Here is a 19,892-nt window from a genome sequence, read left to right as displayed (position 1 = left end):
CAATGCTTTGACAGCTGGGGCTCTACCAGTTTCCCATGCTTGCAGGGTTATATTTAGCACTGAGCCATGTTTGCGTATTTGAATGTAAGCATGTGTTTGTATAGAGTATGTTTGTGTGAATGTGTTTGTATGTGGTACTGGAGTTTGAATGCAAGTGTGCATTTATGTGTAGTGTTCCCTAAATTACTTTTAAAGCATTGCATGACTTACATGTTCCTAAATATAAACATAGGAAGTTAAGACGATGTATTGTTATCAGTTACAGACCCTGCCATATCACTTACCCATGTTGTCAAGAAATTAGAGCTCTACTCCTCACTTTCCCACTACAAAGTAAACTCTGACACATGTGAGTTACTGGCTCTGTTAGATCGCCGACCTCTAGAATATTTAGCTCCCAGTGGACAAAGTTCAGTGTTAAATATTTGGGCATCCAGTTGACCCCCTACGGTGGCTGGTCTTTACAAAACTAACTATGCCCGATTAATGGAATGGATCAGGCAAGAATTTGATGCTTGGAATTAACCGCGTTTGTTACATAGCTGAAAAGAGACTTGCATCTATCAAGTTAGCCTTCCTTGCATTTGTTTTTTGCTGTTGATCCAAAAGAAAACAAAAAAAAACAGTTTGAAGCACTTCCAATTTTGCAACAAGCTAGGAAAAAAAATCCTTCTTGACCTCAGAATGGCAGTAGGATTTATCCTTGGATCAAGCAGTTATTACCCTACATTGAAAGATTATATCCTTGAATATTCTGTTTTTGTACATAAATTTTGTACATAAATATTCTGTTTTGTCAGGTCCATAAATATTGGGACATCGACACAATTCTAATATTTTTGGTTCTATACACCACCACAATGGATTTGAAATGAAAGGAACAAGATATGCTTTAACTGCAGACTTTCAGCTTTAATTTGAGGGTATTTACATCCAAATCAGGTGAACGGTTTAGGAATTACAACAGTTTGTATATGTGCCTCTCACTTTTCAAGGGACCAAAAGTAATGGGACAATTGGCTGCTCAGCTGTTCCATAGTCAGGTGTGTGTTATTCCCTCATTATCCCATTTAGAAGCAGATAAAAGGTCCAGAGTTCCTTTCAAGTGTGCTATTTGCATTTGGAATCTGTTGCTGTCAACTCTCAATATGAGATCCAACGAGCTGTCACTATCAGTGAAGCAAGCCATCATTGGGCTGAAAAAAACAAAACAAACCCATCAGAGAGATGGCAAAAACATTAAGTGTGGCCAAATCAACTGTTTGGAACATCCTTAAGAAGAAAGAACGCACCGGTGAGCTCAGCAACACCAAAAGACCCGGGAGACCATGGAAAACAACTGTGGTGGATGACCGAAGAATTCTTTCCATGGTGAAGAAAACACCCTTCACAACAGTTGGCCAGATCAAGAACACTCTCTAGGAGGTAGGTGTATGTGTGTCAAAGTCAACAATCAAGAGAAGACTTCACCAGAGTGAATACAGAGGGTTCACCACAATATGGTTACCATCAAAAGCCTCAAAAACAGGAAAGCCAGTTTAGAGTTTGCCAAACAACATCTAAAAAAGCCTTCACAGTTCTGGAACAGCATCCTATGGACAGATGAGACCAAGATCAACTTGTACCAGAGTGATGGGAAGAGAAGAGTATGGAGAAGGAAAGGAACTGCTCATGATCCAAAGCATACCACCTCATCAGTGAAGCATGGTGGTGGTAGTGTCATGGCGTGGGCATGTATGGCTGCCAATGAAACTGGTTCTCTTGTATTTATTGATGATGTGACTGCTGACAAAAGCAGCAGGATGAATTCTGAAGTGTTTCGGCAATATTATCTGCTCATATTCAGCTAAATGCTTCAGAACTCATTGGACGGCGCTTCACAGTGCAGATAGACAATGACCTGAAGCATACTGCAAAAGCAACCAAAGAGTTTTTTAAGGGAAAGAAGTGGAAAGTTATGCAATGGCCAAGTCAATCACCTGACCTGAATCTGATTGAGCATGCATTTCACTTGCTGAAGACAAAACTGAAGGGAAAATGCCCCTAGAACAAACAGAAACTTAAGATAGTTGCAGTAGAGGCCTGGCAGAGCATCACCAGGGATGAAACCCAGTGTGTGGTGATGTCTATGCGTTCCAGACTTCAGGCTGTAATTGACTGCAAAGGATTTGCAACCAAGTATTAAAAAGTGAAAGTTTGATTTATGACTGTTAATCTGTCCCATTACTTTTGGTCCCTTAAAAAGTGGGAGGCACATATACAAACTGTTGTAACTCCTACACCGTTCATCACCTGATTTGGATGTAAATACCCTCACATTAAAGCTGAAAGTCTGCAGTTAAAGCACATCTTGTTTGTTTCATTTCAAACCCATTGTGTTAGTGTATAGAGCCAAAAAGATTAGAATTGTGTCGATGTCCAATATTTATGGACCTGATTGTATGCATCTAGTAGCTGTTTGAACATCTGTATGGACTCTGATAAAACCACTTCTTCAGGCAGAGGATTCCACATCCTTATTGTTCTTACAGTAAAAAAACCTTTCCTTTGCCTTAGATGAAATATGATGAAATCTTCTTTCTTCCAGTCTAAACGCATGACCTCGTATCCTATGTAAAGTCCGGTTTGTGAACAGATTTCCACACAATGGTTTGTTTTAAATATGTTTATTGTTATCATGTCTTGAATTCTTACATCAAACAGATTTTCATGAAAGCGAACAGTCGCCTGCGCAGAGGCTTAAGTATCGGTATATAAGAATAGATGCAAATTGTCGCCTGCGCAGAGGCGAATTGATCAGATCATATTATACATAAACTTTGCAGGGATGCATATGTCTAAGCTTAAAACTAACACATGACCACAGTATTCCGATTTAACGTTTCAACATACATGTCCATAAGAAAAACAATTAACGACCTGTGTCCGGCTAGTTTCTCAGTTATGGAAGCTGATGTGTGTGTTCGTATCATGAGCCGATCACGGTTATCAGTCTGCGTGCGACAAAAGTTTGATCTCAGGCTATTGCTTTATCGCAGTATGGGTGCTGTTGCGTTAACAGGTCCAAGTTGTGTATTGCAAATAACAGTGTTGGATGGTTCTGAATAGACCCTTATGAAAATGCAATGTTACAGTGAGGAGCATATAGAGGCAGTGTCATTTAGGTATGCTACCTAAGTGGATAATGAAAGTGCTAGGCCTTTGATATTTCGCACAGCTAGCTCGAGGATGGTAACGCGTGACTAATGTAATTTTGTTGCAAATATTATTATCGGTATCATGTCATAGGTGTGGTTTACGATTGCATGTTAACATTACAGTCAATTGCCTGTGCAGAGGCGTGTTTCTCGTTGCATTAATCGGAGCAGTCAGTTGCCTGCGCAGAGGCGTTTTATACATTGCTTCTAACATAGCGTTTAGTTGCCTGCGCAGAGGTGTGTTTCTCAATGCATCTATCATAGCGTTTTATTGCCTGCGCAGAGGCTCATTTCACATTGCAGCAGATTTGACGTTTAGTTGCCTGCGCAGAGGCTGTTCGAGCATGTCAATTGCATCCTTATTAGCTTTCATAGTTTGTGTGCTGTGTATGGTTTGATGTGTGTGTGTTGTTCGATGAGTGTGGTGCGTATTCCGGTATCTATAGAGGAATCTGTCTGCGCCGCATGCGCATAAAATGTTCTTAGGCTGTGTGTGGTTCAGTGTTGTACGGGTGTGTGGTATGAATGCTTGTTGCATTTCGGGCAACTGGATTGTTGTCGCTCAGACGGCGTCTTTCCCGCACGTCTCAGTCGTGGCTCCCTTTGTCACATCTTATTTTCCTGCATGTTGTCGTGTGTTGTGCCAGGTCTGTTGCGGTCTCGTGTGCAGCACAGCTTTCTAGTGGGTTTGTTATTGCGGCCCATGTCTCCTGTGTTCTAGGCGGTAGTGTGTCGGCGTTTGTGTTGCGCTGTTCCATCTTGTTCTGTCTGTATTTGGTTGCTGTAGTCCCTCGGTATATTCCCTGGTATCTGTGTTGTGTGTAGTTGGTATGTCATGTGTGTGTCGCCTTAGCAGGTGGTTGTTTACTGTCGTATTATGTGTCTCCATTCTCTTCGTCTGGTAATGTGGCTGTCTCTTGTGTCTGAGGTCATTTGTCGAGTGTAAGTGTGTGTGGTCGTGTCCTGGGTGGGTAAGTGAGGGGGTTGTGGGTTGGTGGTCTGTTATCCAGTCCCCTGTCGCCGCCCTGTTCCGCTCAGCCCCCGGGTCTCTCGGCTCCCCGCTCGGGCCCGCCTCTTTCTTGCTCGTTCCTCTCGGGGGTGTTTGCTGCAAGGCGGCTTTGGAAGGGGTCGGACGTGGTGTGGCGTAGCCAGTAGAACCAGCGTTGTGTGTAACGGTCCCTTTGTCGTGTGGTGACGGCTTTCACGTCTTCGAATTTCCGCGTCGCTTCCACTTCTGCTACCCATCGTCTCAGTGGGGGTGTAACGGTTTGCTTCCAGTAGATGGGGATGGTCGCCTTGGCCGCGTTGATCAGTCTGGGTATGATGGATCTGATGTATGCCTGTGTTGGCATGGTAGTTTTGTGTAGGAGGAAGGCGGCTGGGGTCTCTGGCAGTTTTCCTAATCGTCTCCCAGTATGGACGGATCTTGGGGCACGTCCACCAAATGTGCTTGAATATGCCTACTGCCTCCTCACATCTCCAGCAGGTGTCTGTTACCTCTGGGTTCCTTGCATGGAGCATTGATGGTGTCAGGTACCACCTGGTGAGGATCTTGTAGGAATTTTCCTGTAAGCGTGGAGGGATGGTTTCTGAGGGATGGATCGGGCGTATTGTGTCATTTGCGCTCTCTGGAGTGTGTGTACGAAGGTAAGAGGTCTATCTGGGAATAGTTTGTGTAGTGGTTGGATGTCGAAGGGGTTCCGGAGGATGTCCTTTATGCGGATGATTGGCTTGTGTCCTATTGGGTGCGGGGTTGGGCCCATGTCCCCTGCCGGGAAGTCTGGGTTGCCTCTCAAGGGGAGGAGTGGGCCGGGGTCTGTCGTCAGGTATTGTTTTGTGCCCTGTCTGTGCCAGATTTGCATGGTGGCCACCACGAATGGGTTGTTGATGTTTGTGTTTGTATGTTGCTTTTGGGATCCAGGGTAGCGTCCTGAGGTTGCATTTGGTCGTGTCTGATTCCAGTTGGGTCCACGGTTTCGTGCCGCTGGCCACCGTCCAACTCATGATTCTCGTGAGGTGTGCCGCGTGGTAGTACTTGCTCAAATTCCGGCAGTGCCAGTCCCCCTCGGAGTTTCGGCAGGATTAGTTGGGCATGTGCTATACGGGGAGACCTGCCCTTCCATATAAATTTGCGGACTTCCGTTTTCAGTGCCGTGAAAAATGATGGTGGGGCTGTTATCGGGACTGTTTGAAATATGAACAGTAGCTTGGGAAGCAGCGTTATTTTGACCGCGTTCACCCGTCCTAGCCATGATATGTAGTAGGAGTTCCATTTGTGTAGTTCCTCTGTTGCTTTTTTCAGTATTGACAGGTAGTTTTGCGTGTATAGGTCTGCTGGGTTGGGTGTGAGCCAGACCCCCAGGTATCTCATTCGGTGATCACACCAGCGGTATGGGTGTTGTATCTGGATCGTTGTTCTCAATGCGTGGTTGACCGTTAGGTTTAGGGTCTCCGACTTCGAGTGATTGATTTGGAGATTTGAAAGTCGGCCATATAGTTTGAATTCTGTCTGTATGGCCCTGAGGGAGGTCTCTAGGTTCGTGACCACGAACAACAGGTCGTCCGCGTACGCCATGATTTTGTGGTGCGTGTTTCCAATCCCTATTCCATGTATATCCGCGTTCTGTCTGATCTTATTGAGGAAGGGCTCCAGCGTCATAGCAAACAGTAAGGGTGAGAGCGGGCATCCTTGCCTGGTTCCGTTGAGGATGTGGAACGGGTCTGATAGTGCGCCTTTGATCCTGATCCTTGCTGACGGGTTTGTGTAGAGCACCATCACCCAGGTGAGGTACCTCGCCCCTACACCGAATTGTCGCAGTGTTGCGAACATCATGTCCCAGTCTACTCTGTCAAACGCTTTTTCTGCGTCTGTTGACAGGAGTAGTACCGGCGTCTTTTGCGTTTTGGCGTGGGCTATGATATTCAGGGCTCTGATGGTGTTGTCCCTCACTTCCCTGCCTGGGATGAATCCCGTTTGGTCTGGGTGGATTGATGCAGGGAGCAGTGGCGCCAGTCCGGTCGCGAGGATGCTTGCGAGGAGCTTGAGGTCTGTGTTTAACACAGATATCGGGCGGTAGCTGGGGCACAGTGTTGGGTCCTTCCCTTCCTTCGGGAGTAGGGTGATGTTGGCCGAGGTGAATTTGGCCGTCGGTGTGTCCCCATCTTGGATGGAGATAAGTGCCGCCAGGAGTTTCGGTGTCGTTACTTGTGTAAACGTTTTGTAATATTGGAGGGGAAGGCCGTCCGGTACTGGTGCTCTGCCGGTTTTCGCCCTCTTGATGGCATACGCTATGTCCTCGGGTGTTATGGGTGCTTCTAATGCTTCTCGTGCTATGTAGCCTATGTCGGGCACGTTCGCGGAGTCCAGGTAGTCCCTGATATTTTCAGTGATGTTTGTCCGTGGAGCTCCTGGGGCTGTTTGGCGGAGGTTATACAGGTTCTGGTAATATGCTCGGAATGCTGCGGATATGTGGTCTGGCCTGTGTCTGAGTTGCTGTCTTGCGTCCTTGATTTTCGGGATGTAGAGTTGGGTCCTGCGTTGTTTGAGGAGGTTTGCAAGTAGCCTCCCGCATTTGTCCCCGTGTTCATGTATCATGTGTTTGAAGTGTTGGTATGAGCGTTGTATCGAGCGGTTGAGGTGTGTGGGGAGTTGATCACGTTTGGTTACCAGGTCCCTATACGTTGTCGCGTCCAGGGTGCGTTTATGTCGCACCTCTAGGGTTGCTATGTCCCGGCCGAGGTCGAGGGTCGCTTGTATCGCCGTCTTCTTACGTGATGCGCTGAGTGCGATGATCTGGCCTTGGATCACAGTTTTGTGTGCCTCCCAACATGTCAGTGGCGTCACGTCGTCGGTTTCGTTTTCCGCAAAGTATGTTCGTATGGATTCGCTGATTTTATCTACTACTGTCGTGTCGGATAGTAGCGATTCGTTCAGCCGCCACGACATTTGTTTGGGTCTGAACAGCGGCGATTTCATCCGCATGCGGATCGGGCAATGGTCTGACCATGTCATCGGTAGGATCTCTGCGGCGGTGAGCAGAGTCAGGTTCTGATGTGGTGTGAGGAAGTAGTCGAGCCTTGTGTATGTTGCGTGGGTCCTTGAGTAGAAGGTGTAGTCGCGGTCCGTTGGGTGCAAAGCCCGCCAGCAGTCCGCCAATTGGTGGTGGTGGAGGAGGCGCAGTGTATTCGCATATCTGTTGTGTGGGGTTGCGCTTTGTGGGGATGAGGAATCTTGGTCCGGGTGTAGTGCCAGATTCAGGTCTCCGCCAATTATTAGGGTACCTTCTGTGAATTTCATCAACGTATTTAGTGCGCGTCCAAGGAATTGGTGTTGTTTTGTGTTCGGGGCATACACATTGGCAAATGTGTATGTTTGGTCCAGGATTGTGCCTTTGGTGAAAATGTATCTACCTTGGTTGCATCTGATGGTAGCTTTTTCTGCGTATGGGAGAAGTCTGGAGAAAAGAATGCCTACTCCCCGCGTGCGCTTGTCTGGGTTGTTACTGAAGTATCCCACGTGGAAGTTGCGGTCTTTCAGGGCTGGTGCTCTACCCTCTTGAAAGTGGGTTTCTTGCAGGAAGGCTACTGACGCCTTGTAGTGTTTTAGATCTCGTAACAGTCTAGTTCGTTTCTCCCTGATGTTCAGTCCGTGCACGTTGTACGAGACGATAGTCAGGTCTTCCCGCGCGAATCCGTTTGGCCCCGGGGCCGGCATCCCGTGGGCGGCCAGGGGGGGACTAGTGGGTTTAGCTGGGGATGGGGGCAGAGGGTGGTGGGTGATGTTGGGCTCGTGGGTGTTTGTATAGAATGTGTCGTGTAGTTGTATGCGCGTGTGGATTGATTTCCTGCCCTGTGTGAGTATGCACTGCCTTTGGGGGTCAGTGTCCGTGAAGGGTAATGGACAATTAACCCGTCGGTTCGACTGAGTGTCCGGCCTGTTGGAGGGACCTAATCGACTCTAGGGTGTGCGTGTCCCCTTCTGTGAAGGGGACCGTGTGTCCTGGTCCTATGGGGGAGTCTGGCCGTGTGTCTGAGCTTGCCCTACTGGGTCCGTATGGGTGTTTGAGTTTTGGAGTATGGTTTGGTGTGTGGTTTCCCCTCTTTAGTGGCTATGTGATCGGTGCATCCACTCGTTCTCTCGGTGCGGTGCGTGGGTGGGTTGTTTGGTGTATTTTGTGCGTGGTGGTGCTTTTTTCTGAGCAGCCTTATGGCGCTCTGGTGAGGTGGTCGTCCTGTCAGCCTATTCGTGGGTGCGGTTCTGCTGGGGGGGTCCATGTTTCGTAGGCTTTGCAATGTTTTTGGTGGTCGGTCGTGTGCCTTGGTGATTTGGTTGTTCTCTTCGGTCTGTCAGGGTCATGGGGTGGCTGGTCACGCGGGTCTGTTCTGGGGGTATTATAGTGTTCTTCGTTTAGCGTCTCTAATACCGATATTTTGAGATCTGGGGTCGTGGTAGGGCGGTTTCTACCTTTGCGGCGACTTAGTGTGTCTCTGTATCGTATCATGCAGAAGGTCCGTCTATCGAGCGAGTGGGAGCGCTAGTCAAGGGGCCTGCTGGCGCCGCGGCTGTGTGCGTTGAGTCGCTGTATGCGTGTGGCGGATGCAGTGTGCGTGTAACATCTTATACATCAGACATAGCGCAAATAGCAAGCATGCATAGGTTGCATCCTCTTGTTAGCATTGTATTTTGTTTTGTCTCCCCTCATCTGCTCTTGTTGCCTGTGGTCTTCCATTCCCCTCTCGCCATTCCTGGAGCTCCCCGGGGTGAGCATTTGGGTTGTTGTGGTTCCTTCCCTCCCTCCCCCATTCCTTCCCCTCCTCTCCTACCCCCCCTTTGCCTCCCTCGTGTTCCCACTTTCTCCCCTTGCCTCCCCTCTCCCTCCTTCCTCCCCCTTCCATCCGTGTGCATACTGTCGTCTATATTCTCACTTTGTGCTCGTGTAGCCCGTGCCCTTCCCTCCCTGCTCTTTTCCCCTTACCCTCCCTCCCGCCCCTAGTGTGGCTTCATTTGTGCGTGTAATTTTGTGACCTTCCAGTGTGCCGTGCGGTTCCGTAGAGCAAGCTCTGTCATGTGTGAGTTCGCCTATAACCTTGCTGGCCCCTTGGCCCGTCCCGTGCTCCCAGTCCCCACCCCAATTGTCCAGTTCCCTCCCTTCTGGTATATAGTTGCGTGTGGTATTATGCGTTAGTCCCCTCAGACCTCCCGGTTGCCCTTTCCCACCCCAATCCTTCTTGCTTATACTTGTGTACGTGTCTGTAGTTGGTACTCACAGTTCGGTGTGTTCTCGCTGTAGCCCTTGAGTCCCCCCCAGGTTATTTGATGGTCTGTTTACCGCTCACGCCTTGCCTGACCTGGGTTCCAGTCGTGGCGGCGTTGGTGCTGGGGCCCTTGAGGGTTTTGATCCTGTCTGCGTGGTTGCTGCAGTCCTGGTGGTTGCTGGAGGAACGACCTTGTTAGCTAGTCGGGTACTTGTATTCGTGGGAGGCCTAGGGTGCGTAGAAAGCTTGGGACTTCTTCTGATTTTCTCAGCGTTAGTTGATCCGGGCCCTGTCTGGCTGTCAGGGAATATGGGTAGCCCCAGCGGTATGGGATTCCTGCTTGTTGTAGAGCCGAGGTCACAGGGCGTAAAGCTCTTCTTGCTTGTAGTGTATAGCGGGACAGGTCCTGGTAGATGGATATGCTTTGCCCCTCTAGGCGTACGGTTCCCATGCGGCGGGCCGTGCGCAGTATTTCCTCCTTTAGCTGTGTGGCAAACCTAGCCACTTCTGGACTGTGATATGTAGAGGTTGTCCATGGGATGTAAGGGGGGACTGTATCTTCTATATTATGTGTGTATTGTATAGAACCGTTCGCATGCTGGCAGCCCTAAGCTACCAGCATGCAAACCCTTCGTTTGACGAATTGCGGCCATCCGGGCCATTCGCCAACCGAACACGGGCTCCCCAGGTGGACCACACACTTAGGAGTCGTGTGGCGCTCGTTAACCGATTGCAACATTGTTGCAATCGGTAATTAAAGGCTCTCCTAGGTGGCCGTCGTTCGACTACCGACCATGCGGCGGTCGGCCATCTTGGATCCTTTGTCTCTCCAGCGGTGTTCGGTCGTCGAGCGCCTGGTACTGAAAACGGCTACTCAATGATACGAACACCGCTGGAGTTCCCGAGCGTTCGGGAGTTCCGCTCTCATCGCATTGTGTTCCCCATCGGTGTTCGGTAGTTTTAAACCGAACTCGATGGTTAAGTGTATTTTATGCGGCGTTCGGTCAGTTCAGCTGGGAGCTGAGCGGTATTCTCCCAAAAGATGCGCTCAGGTCCCAGCTACCTGCCGAACGTTCGGTCATTTGAATCTACCGAATAGAATGTGAAAACCGTATTTTAATACAGATTGTCAGTTCTGCTGCACGAGGGGATAATCCACTTAATCGTCCATTTTAGTGGGAGTATCCTTCTCGTGCAGCACAGCCTGTTGGGAAAATTACATTGCATGATGGGAGAAATCCCCTGGATTTACTGTATGGAAACCCCTTGCATGGGGAACTGTATAAATATGCCAGCTGTGAATAAAGCCAGTTAGTTGACTCCCAAACTGTGTTTCGTCCGGTTATTGGGAGGATTTGGGAACTTGCCTTACTTTTCAGCGCTGACTGTGGATGTACCTGTGGAACCAGCGGAGATCGGGGATTTTAATATTGCCCTCCGCTACAAGCTGGTAGTTATCTAGGCAGCAAATGATGTCCCTGGGCTGGTCTTCTGGGGCTGGCATGGGTCTCAGAGCCCTGTGTGCCCTTACTAGGCCTATTCTGGGTATCTGCTGACCCCCCAGTACCTGTGCGAATATTTGCCTCAGGGTGTCAAGGATATTCTCTACCTGGCCTCCTTCTCTCACCCCGCGGACGCGTAGGTTCAGCCTGCGGCCGCGGTTGTCCAGGTCATCTACCCACGTGGTAAGGTATGCCATGTCTGCTTCTTGGCTTGTGACTGCCGTGTTGGTGTGCTCCAGGTCTGTCCGGAGGGCCTTTGTCTCTGCCTCCGCCACGGACATATGGGCCTCCATGTTTGCCATGTCCGCGCGGAGTTGGGACACCTCTTCACGTACCACCCGGCTCAGGCGATCTGAGAGGGCCTCGATGTCAGTCTTCATTAGGAGGTTGGGCAGTATCTCCCTCCATCCCTTCTCCTGCGGCATCTGTGGTTCTGAGGCATTTGATAAGGCTGGTGAGCGCCCGGCCGTGGGTGGATGGAATGGAGTCCGGCGCTTGGCTTGCGGCCTCCATTTCCGGCTGTGGAGATTGCGCGCGGGTAGCGGGGTGCATATAGGACCTTATTGTGTGGTCCCCTCCGGGACCCGCGGGCCTCGGGGTGCCTCCCGTGTCGGTAGGCTTCTTTGTACGTCCCATTTGTTGTGTGCTGCGAGCGGGATGCGGAGGTTGTTTGCGGTTTGGATGCGGGCGCCACGAGGAGCTCCGGGTTCACACTTCCATCTTGGTCGGCTGCCGGACATGCCCCCCCACACAATGGTTTGTATTGGCCCTGAATATAATATATTTGTATAATGTTATCATATCCCCTCTCTGGCAACCTTTTTCTAAACTAAATCGGTTTACATTTGTTAACCTTTCTTCATAGCTGATATGTTCCCTTCCTTTTATTAATTTTGTAGCCTGCCTCTGCACTTTTTCTAGTGCCATAATATCCTTCTTTAGAACAGGTGCCCAAAATTGCACAGCATATTCAATATGTGGTCTTACCAGTGATTATAAAGAGGCACACTTATATTCTCGTCTCGTCTGGGTAATTAAAATCTCCAATAATTCAAGTGTTACCCAGATTTGCAGCTTTCTCAATTTGCTCAAACAGCTGTTGTTCCTCATCAATATTAACATTAGGTGGTTTATAACATATCCCAATCAATAGTTGATTTCCCTTCTTTTCCCCCAAGCAGATATTTACCCATTGTCATGGAGTAACACTTCTGGGTTCGGCACACAGCTGTGAGGAGCCGGACCCCACCCCCCTCTGACACAGCTCTGACGGTATTTAGGGAGACTGAGCCAGAGGGAGGGTGCTTGGTGATTGATTGTGTGAGCTAACGTGTGAGCTGCCTCCGCGAGACCGCGGGTTCCACAGGCTCAGCTACTGGGATCTACTTCCACCGGACTTGCCTCTCCACAAGCTCAGACAAACCGTTCCAGCCTTTGAGCAAATGCAAGGATTGCTGCATGCCATAAAGGATTACTGGAGAACGGATACTTTGCTACTTTACAAGTGGACCATATTTCTGAACTATTGGAGGACTACCCATATTAACCTTAAGTATATCTTTCAGCTATTTGTCTACAAAATCATTTATTAATGAACTAATACTTGCTTACTCAAACCTTCATTGATACAAGTTACTAATCTCCTCAAGGACAACTCCCATCATGCTTATTCACTATGAACTGTTTCTTGCTTTGCAAATACATTCAGTGCTTCAATCTACTTATTACATGAAGGACAACTCCCATCATGCTTATTCACTATGAACTGTTTCTTGCTTTGCAAATACATTCAGTGCTTCAATCTACTAATTACATGAAGGACAACTCCCATCATGTTTATTCACTATGAACTGTTCTTGCTTTGCAAATATTCTTAGCTACTTGATTATTGTTCCTATTGAATATTATTCTCATGAACTTAAAGAATGTTACTTAATGGATCTCTGAAGAAATACATAATAATGAACTTTGTGTTGTTGATTACTTGCACTTCTTCTTATTGGATTATTGCCTAAATGTAATTCATTTAAGTTTAACACTTATTAAAACTTCGGTTGAATCAAGTTACCAGAGATTCTCTCTTTTCTTAAAACTACAGTATTGATACTTAAAGGACCACTCTAGGCACCCAGACCACTTCAGCTTAATGAAGTGGTCTGGGTGCCAGGTCCAGCTAGGGTTAACCCATTTTTTTTATAAACATAGCAGTTTCAGAGAAACTGCTATGTATATAAATGGGTTAATCCAGCCCTCAAAGCCTCTAGTGGCTGTCTCACTGACAGCCGCTAGAGGCGCTTGCATGATTCTCACTGGGAAAATCACAGTGAGAGCACGCAAGCGTCCATAGGAAAGCATTGATAATGCTTTCCTATGAGACCGGCTGTATGCGCGCGCAGCTCTTGCCGCGCGTGCGCATTTAGCCGAATGGGAGGAGTTGAGGAGGATCGGAGGAGAAGAGCTCCCCGCCCGGCGCTGGAGAAAGGTAAGTTTTAACCCCTTTCCTCTCCCCAGAGCCACACGGGAGGGGTTCCCAGAGGGTGGGGGCACCCTCAGGGCACTATAGTGCCAGGAAAACGAGTATGTTTTCCTGGCACTATAGTGGTCCTTTAAGGATTCTCCATTTCTTCACTATTGTAATTAGGGAGTTTACAAGCTGCAGTTGAGTTCCAATCCAAATCACCCCTAGTAGCGTAACAGAATCACCAAGCCCAATAAATGGAACCAGCAGAAGTGAATTCCCAAATTACCTCATTAACCCATAAAGTTGAAATACTCACACAAGGCATGCAGGATTTGCAAATTGCTAATGAGAGACTTCTTTCTTATATTAGAGAAATGCAAAATAAAGTTACACATTCTTCAAGTGACCCTGCTGTCTGCAATTCTGAAAAAAATTATGGAGATAGCTCTAAATATCGAGAATTTTTGAATTCATGAAAATTGTTGTTTACTCTTAAACCTAGGGCGTACCCCACAGACAGGATTAAAGTCTGTTCAATGATTTCCTATTTAAGGGGTGAACCCATGTCCTGGGCACATACATTTCTGGAAAATGAAGATCCTATTTTGGATTCTTTGGATAATTTTGTTGAAGCAATGTCACTACTATATGAGGACCCTAATAAACAAACTACTGCTGAAATTACTATTAGATTATTACAACAAAGAAATCGTCCTGTGGAGGATTATATAGCTGAATTTAAAAGATGGGCTTCAGAAACCCAATGGAATGATATAGCTCTACGTAATCAGTTCCGTTTAGGATTGTCTGAAACAATTAAAGATGAATTATCTAGAACCATTCTTCCCCCAACGCTTGATACATTAATTTAACTCTCTATCAGTATAGATAGCAGAATCAGAGAACGAAAAGCTGAAAAGGCTCTCTCTAATTCATTTTGGAAAAAACCCAATCCCCCTCTGCGCATGTCTAATAAACCCTTGTGAAGCTATGGAAGTTGGGTTTGTCAGGGGACCTTTATCTATTGAAGAAAAAACAAGAAGAATAAATTTAAATCTCTGTATGTACTGTGCTTCTAAGGAACATCTTTTACAAGAATGTCCTCTACTAAAACGCGCTAAGGAAGGAAAGCTTAAAATGAATACCTAAATTCTGAAAACACTTCCCTCTTCCTGTTCTCATCAGTTTGCTGTACCTTTAATTTTACAATGGGACAAAGAAAGAATCAAGACTGAAGTTATTATTGATTCTGGAGCTACAGGGAAATTCATAGATTCTTCGTTTGTTGAAACCAATAAAATTCCTTTTATGAAAAAAGCGTCTTTTGTCTCCATCAGAGTTATTGATGGATCTTTAATTCCCTCTGGTCCTATAAAAAATGAAACTATTCCTATCGGGACAATTGTCAATAATAACCATTCAGAATTTCTCATTTTTTATATAATAAAATCTCCTCTTTTTCCAATCATCTTAGGAATCAACTGGTTACAAACTCATAACCCCTTCATTCGTTGGACTCCCTTCTCTCTCACCTTTGACTATTGAATATTGTAAGGATAATTGTCTTCCACAGATTCCTACACTTCATTTAAGTCAAGAAAAATTAATACCTGGATCTCATAACAAAAAAGCTGATGCTCTTTCCAGAATTCCATTTAATCCTGCTCCAGAAAAGAAAACCTTTTCAATATTATCAAACGATAAAATTATTGGACTTACAACTACTATATTGGATGAACTAAAACAATTATCTCACGAAGAACTTGAACTACCTTCTACTCCTACATTGTTCAAAAAAGATGGAATCTTTTATTTCAAAAATAGAATTTACATTCCTCCAAAACTCCGAAAGAACCTCTTAAAATGAATTCATGATTCTCCCCTTGCTGGACATCCTGGAATAAAAAAGACACTTGAACTCTCTACTAGACAATATTGGTGGCCTCGTCAAGACAAAGCCATTGAATCCTATGTTAAGTCTTGTCCAGTATGTCAAAAGTGAAACGTCACCTTCCTTATGGATTATTGACTGGATTACCAGTACCTGAAAGACCTTGGCAGTCTATTTCCATGGACTTTATGGTGGAACTCCCTCCTTCTCAATACACCACCATCCTTGTTGTCGTAGACCGTTTCACAAAAATGTCACATTTCATTCCTTTGACAAAGTTACCCTCATCCTCTGAACTTTCCAAAGTTTTCATTGACAATATAATCAAATTACATGCATTTTCTGAAGAAATAATCTCAGACAGAGGTTCTCAGTTTACTTCACGTTTTTGGAAGGAAATGTGTTCTTCACTTCAAATCCAACGTAAACTTTCTAAAGCATTCCATCCGCAAATAAATGGCCAAACAGAACGAGTCAATCAATGTCTGGAACAATACCTTCGTTGTTACTGTACGTATTTACAAGATGACTGGAGTAATTGGTTACCCATGGCTGAATTTGTCTATATTAATTCCATACATACAAGCAGCAAAATGACGCCATTCTTTTCAAATTATGGATTCCATCCCTCCTTATTCCCTGAAGTTCCCAAGACAACTTCTAATCCAATGGTCTCTTCTCAAAACATGGAAATCCCTTCATTGTTCAAACAATTAAAGGACAACCTTGAAAGTTCTGTCGTTATATAAAAAGAATTATGATATTAAAAGGAGATCTCCTCCTAAATATAAAATTGGTGACACTGTTTGGCTATCTTCAAAAAATATTTCTACTAACCGTCCTTCTAAGAAACAAAGTCCTCTTTTTCTTGGACCTTTTCAAATTGAATCCATTGTTAATGAAAATGCTGTAAAATTGAAACTTCCTCCATCACTTAAATTGCATCCTGTTTTTCATGTTTCACTCCTAAAGTCTTTTCTCCCAGATCCCTTCCATAGGGAACAATTGTGGAAGCCTGACCCCATTGAAGTACAAGGAGAATTGGAATATGAAATAGAGAAAATTCTTGACTCCAGACTTCATAGAGGTAACTTACAATACCCTATTAAATGGAAGGTTTATGGAGAAGAAGATAACACATGGGAGAATTCCTCTGAAATACATCCATCGAAGTTGATTACTGCCTTTCACAGGAGATACCCTCATAAACCGAGGTAATAGCACCCGGAGAGCGCTCCTTAGGTGGGGGGTCCTGTCATGGAGTAACACTTCCGGGTTCGGCACTCAGCTGTGAGGAGCCGGACCCCGCCCCCTTCTGACACAGCTCTGATGGTATTTAAGGAGACTGGGCCAGAGGGAGGGTGCTTGGTGATTGATTGTGTGAGCCAACGTGTGAGCTGCCTCCGCGAGACCGCGGGCTCCACAGGCTCAGCTACTGGGATCTACTTCCACCGGACTTGGCTCTCCACAAGCTCAGACAAGCCGTTGCAGCCTTTGAGCAAATGCAAGGATTGCTGCATGCCATAAAGGATTACTGGAGAACGGATACTTTGCTACTTTACAAGTGGACCATATCTCTGAACTATTGGAGGACTACCCATATTAACCTTAAGTATATCTTTCAGCTATTTGTCTACAAAATAATTTATTAATGAACTAATACTTGCTTACTCAAACCTTCATTGATATAAGTTACTAATCTCATGAAGGACAACTCCCATCATGCTTATTCACTATGAACTGTTTCTTGCTTTGAAAATACATTCAGTGCTTCAATCTACTAATTACATGAAGGACAACTCCCATCATGCTTATTCACTATGAACTGTTCTTGCTTTGCAAATATTCTTAGCTACTTGATTATTGTTCCTATTGAATATTATTCTCATGAACTTAAAGAATGTTACTTAATGGATCTCTGAAGAAATACTTAATGAACTTTGTGTTGTTGATTACTTGCACTTCTTCTTATTGGATTATTGCCTAAATGCAATTCATTTAAGTTTAACACTTATTAAAACTTCGGTTGAATCAAGTATTGATACTTAAGGATTCTCCATTTCTTCACTATTGTAATTAGGGAGTTTACAAGCTGCAGTTGAGTTCCAATCCAAATCACCCTTAGTAGCGTAACACCCATAAAGCTTCCACATTTTCCTCATAATATTCCACTTGCTTAAGATTTGGCTTTAACTCATGGTTGACATACAAACATACCCCACCACCCTTCTTGTTTTTCCTATCCTTCCTAAATAACATGTACCCATTTAAGTTAACTGCCCAGTCATGTGTCTCATCCCACCATGTTTCAGTTATGCCTATTATATCATATTGTTTAGTGTATGCCTCTGGTTCCCCCATTTTGTAATTTAGGCTTCTTGCATTAGCAAGCATACATTTAATATCATGAGTCACTTGTACTTTTTGTGAATTATTAACATTACATACCTTCTCTCTTCTGAGCTTGCCACTGCCCCCATCTCCACCCCCCTTATACTGAGCTAAAGCCCATCTCCTATCTCTATTTTGTAGATTGCTATGACCCTCCCCCCCTCCCCACTACTAGTTTAACCCCTTCCCGCCGTTACGACGTGCTATGCCATCACGGTTTAAGTGGGCTTTAAAGCCGTTGTGACGGCATAGCGCGCCGTAACGGCTTTAAGCCCTGGAGCGCCCGGGTTACTTACCTTCCCGGCGCTCCGCTTCGGGAGGACTGCCTCACAGCCCAGGCAGCCCTCCCACGGCAAATCAGGCCCCCGGGGGCCATGTGATCGCTCTCAAAGAGCGATCACATGGCCCCCTATAGCTGGCTGTGGATCTGCCAGCAGGGGGACTGTCTAAAATATTAGACAGTCCCCCTGCTGGTGGGAAGTATAAAAAAATATATTAAACATGTTTAAAAATAAATCAAATGTATTTATATATATATATATATATATATATATATATAATATATGTATATATATTATATATATATATATTATATATATTTAACGTCGTACATAGTGTATTTTAATACTAATATAAGTACATATATTAGTATTAAAATACACTTAGAATGACGTTACATATATATATAATATACATATATTATATATATAATAGATATATACACATATATTATATATATAAATACGTATAATTACAATAATAAATAAATAAAATAATACAATTAATAAATAAAATATTCAAACAAAATTTAATATAAATTATATATACATATGTAATTTCATTCTAACTGTATTTTGTTATTAATATATATATATATTGGTAACAAAATACACTTAGAATGACATTCTATATATATCTATCTATATATAAAATGCAAATAAGCGCACATATATATATATAGATAAATACATATAATTACATAAAATATTACATTAGTATACACGTAGAATTTAAATACCTATAAATGCATATGTATTAAAATTCTACGTGTATATTTAAGTAATCTTTTAACATAATTAGGTGATTTGATTAATTAAAATTTGATTGACATGCCTGACAACACAGGGAGAAAGTGCAGAGAATTTAATTTGCAAGCACTATATTTGACCCTGTAACTCTCCAAAACAACATAAAACCTGTACATGGGGGGTACTGTTTTACTCGGGAGACTTCGCTGAACTCAAATATTAGTGTTTCAAATTGGTAAATTGTATTACAACGATATTTTAAGTAAAAGTGACATTTTTTGCATTTTTTTACAAACGAACGGCACTTTTATGGACTATATTATTGTTGTAATATGTTTTACTGTTTTAAAACACTAATATTTGTGTTTAGTGAAGTCTCCCGAGAATAACAGTACCCCCCATGTACAGGTTTCATGGTGTTTTGGAAAGTTAGAGAGTCACATATAAGGCTTGCATTTCATTTTTTTTACATTGAAATTTGCCAGATTGGTTATGTTGCCTTTGAGAGCGTATGGTAGCCCAGGAATGAAAATTACCCCAATGATGGCATACCATTTGCAAAAGTAGACAACCCAAGGTATTGCAAGTGGGGTATGTCCAGTCTTTCTTAGTAGCCACTTAGTCACAAACACTGGCCAAATATTCGTTTTTTGCTTTTTTAACACAAAAACAAATATGAACGCTAACTTTGGCCAGTGTTTGTGACTAAGTGGCTACTAAAAAAGACTAAACATACCCCACTTTCAATACCTTTGGTCGTCTACTTTTTAAAATGGTATGCCATTATGGGGGTAATTCTCATTGCTGGGCTACCACACCGTCTCAAAGGTAACATTGCCAATCTGGAAAATTTCTATTTGCAAAATGGAACGTTCTATATTTGACCCTGTAACTTTCCAAAACGCCCTAAAACCTGTTAATGGGGGATACTGTTGTACTCGTGAGACATCGCTGATTACAAATATGTGCATTTTTGTGCAGTAAAACCTAACAGTATTATGACATTGACAGCTAAAATGTAAATGTACAAATTTAAAAAAAATCTTATTTTCTCACATTTTTTTAAAATTTTATTCATAATGAATTATGTTCCATATATGAATAGTTAATGGTAAATTAAAGGCCTGTTTCTCCTGAACAAAATGATATATAATAAGTGTGGGTGCA

At 44.4% G+C, this 19,892-nt stretch overlaps 1 protein-coding gene across 1 annotated transcript in view; it reads left to right on the top strand.

Moving 5' to 3' along the window:
* TYRO3 (TYRO3 protein tyrosine kinase) overlaps positions 1-19,892 on the top strand; it is a 926,976-nt gene that overhangs the window by 646,647 nt on the left and 260,437 nt on the right. The window lies entirely within an intron of this gene.

Source organism: Pelobates fuscus, chromosome 13 (genome assembly GCF_036172605.1).
Source record: "Pelobates fuscus isolate aPelFus1 chromosome 13, aPelFus1.pri, whole genome shotgun sequence".
In the NCBI taxonomy this organism is placed as follows: Eukaryota; Metazoa; Chordata; class Amphibia; order Anura; family Pelobatidae; genus Pelobates; species Pelobates fuscus.
This window is presented reverse-complemented; position numbering and strand designations above follow the sequence as displayed.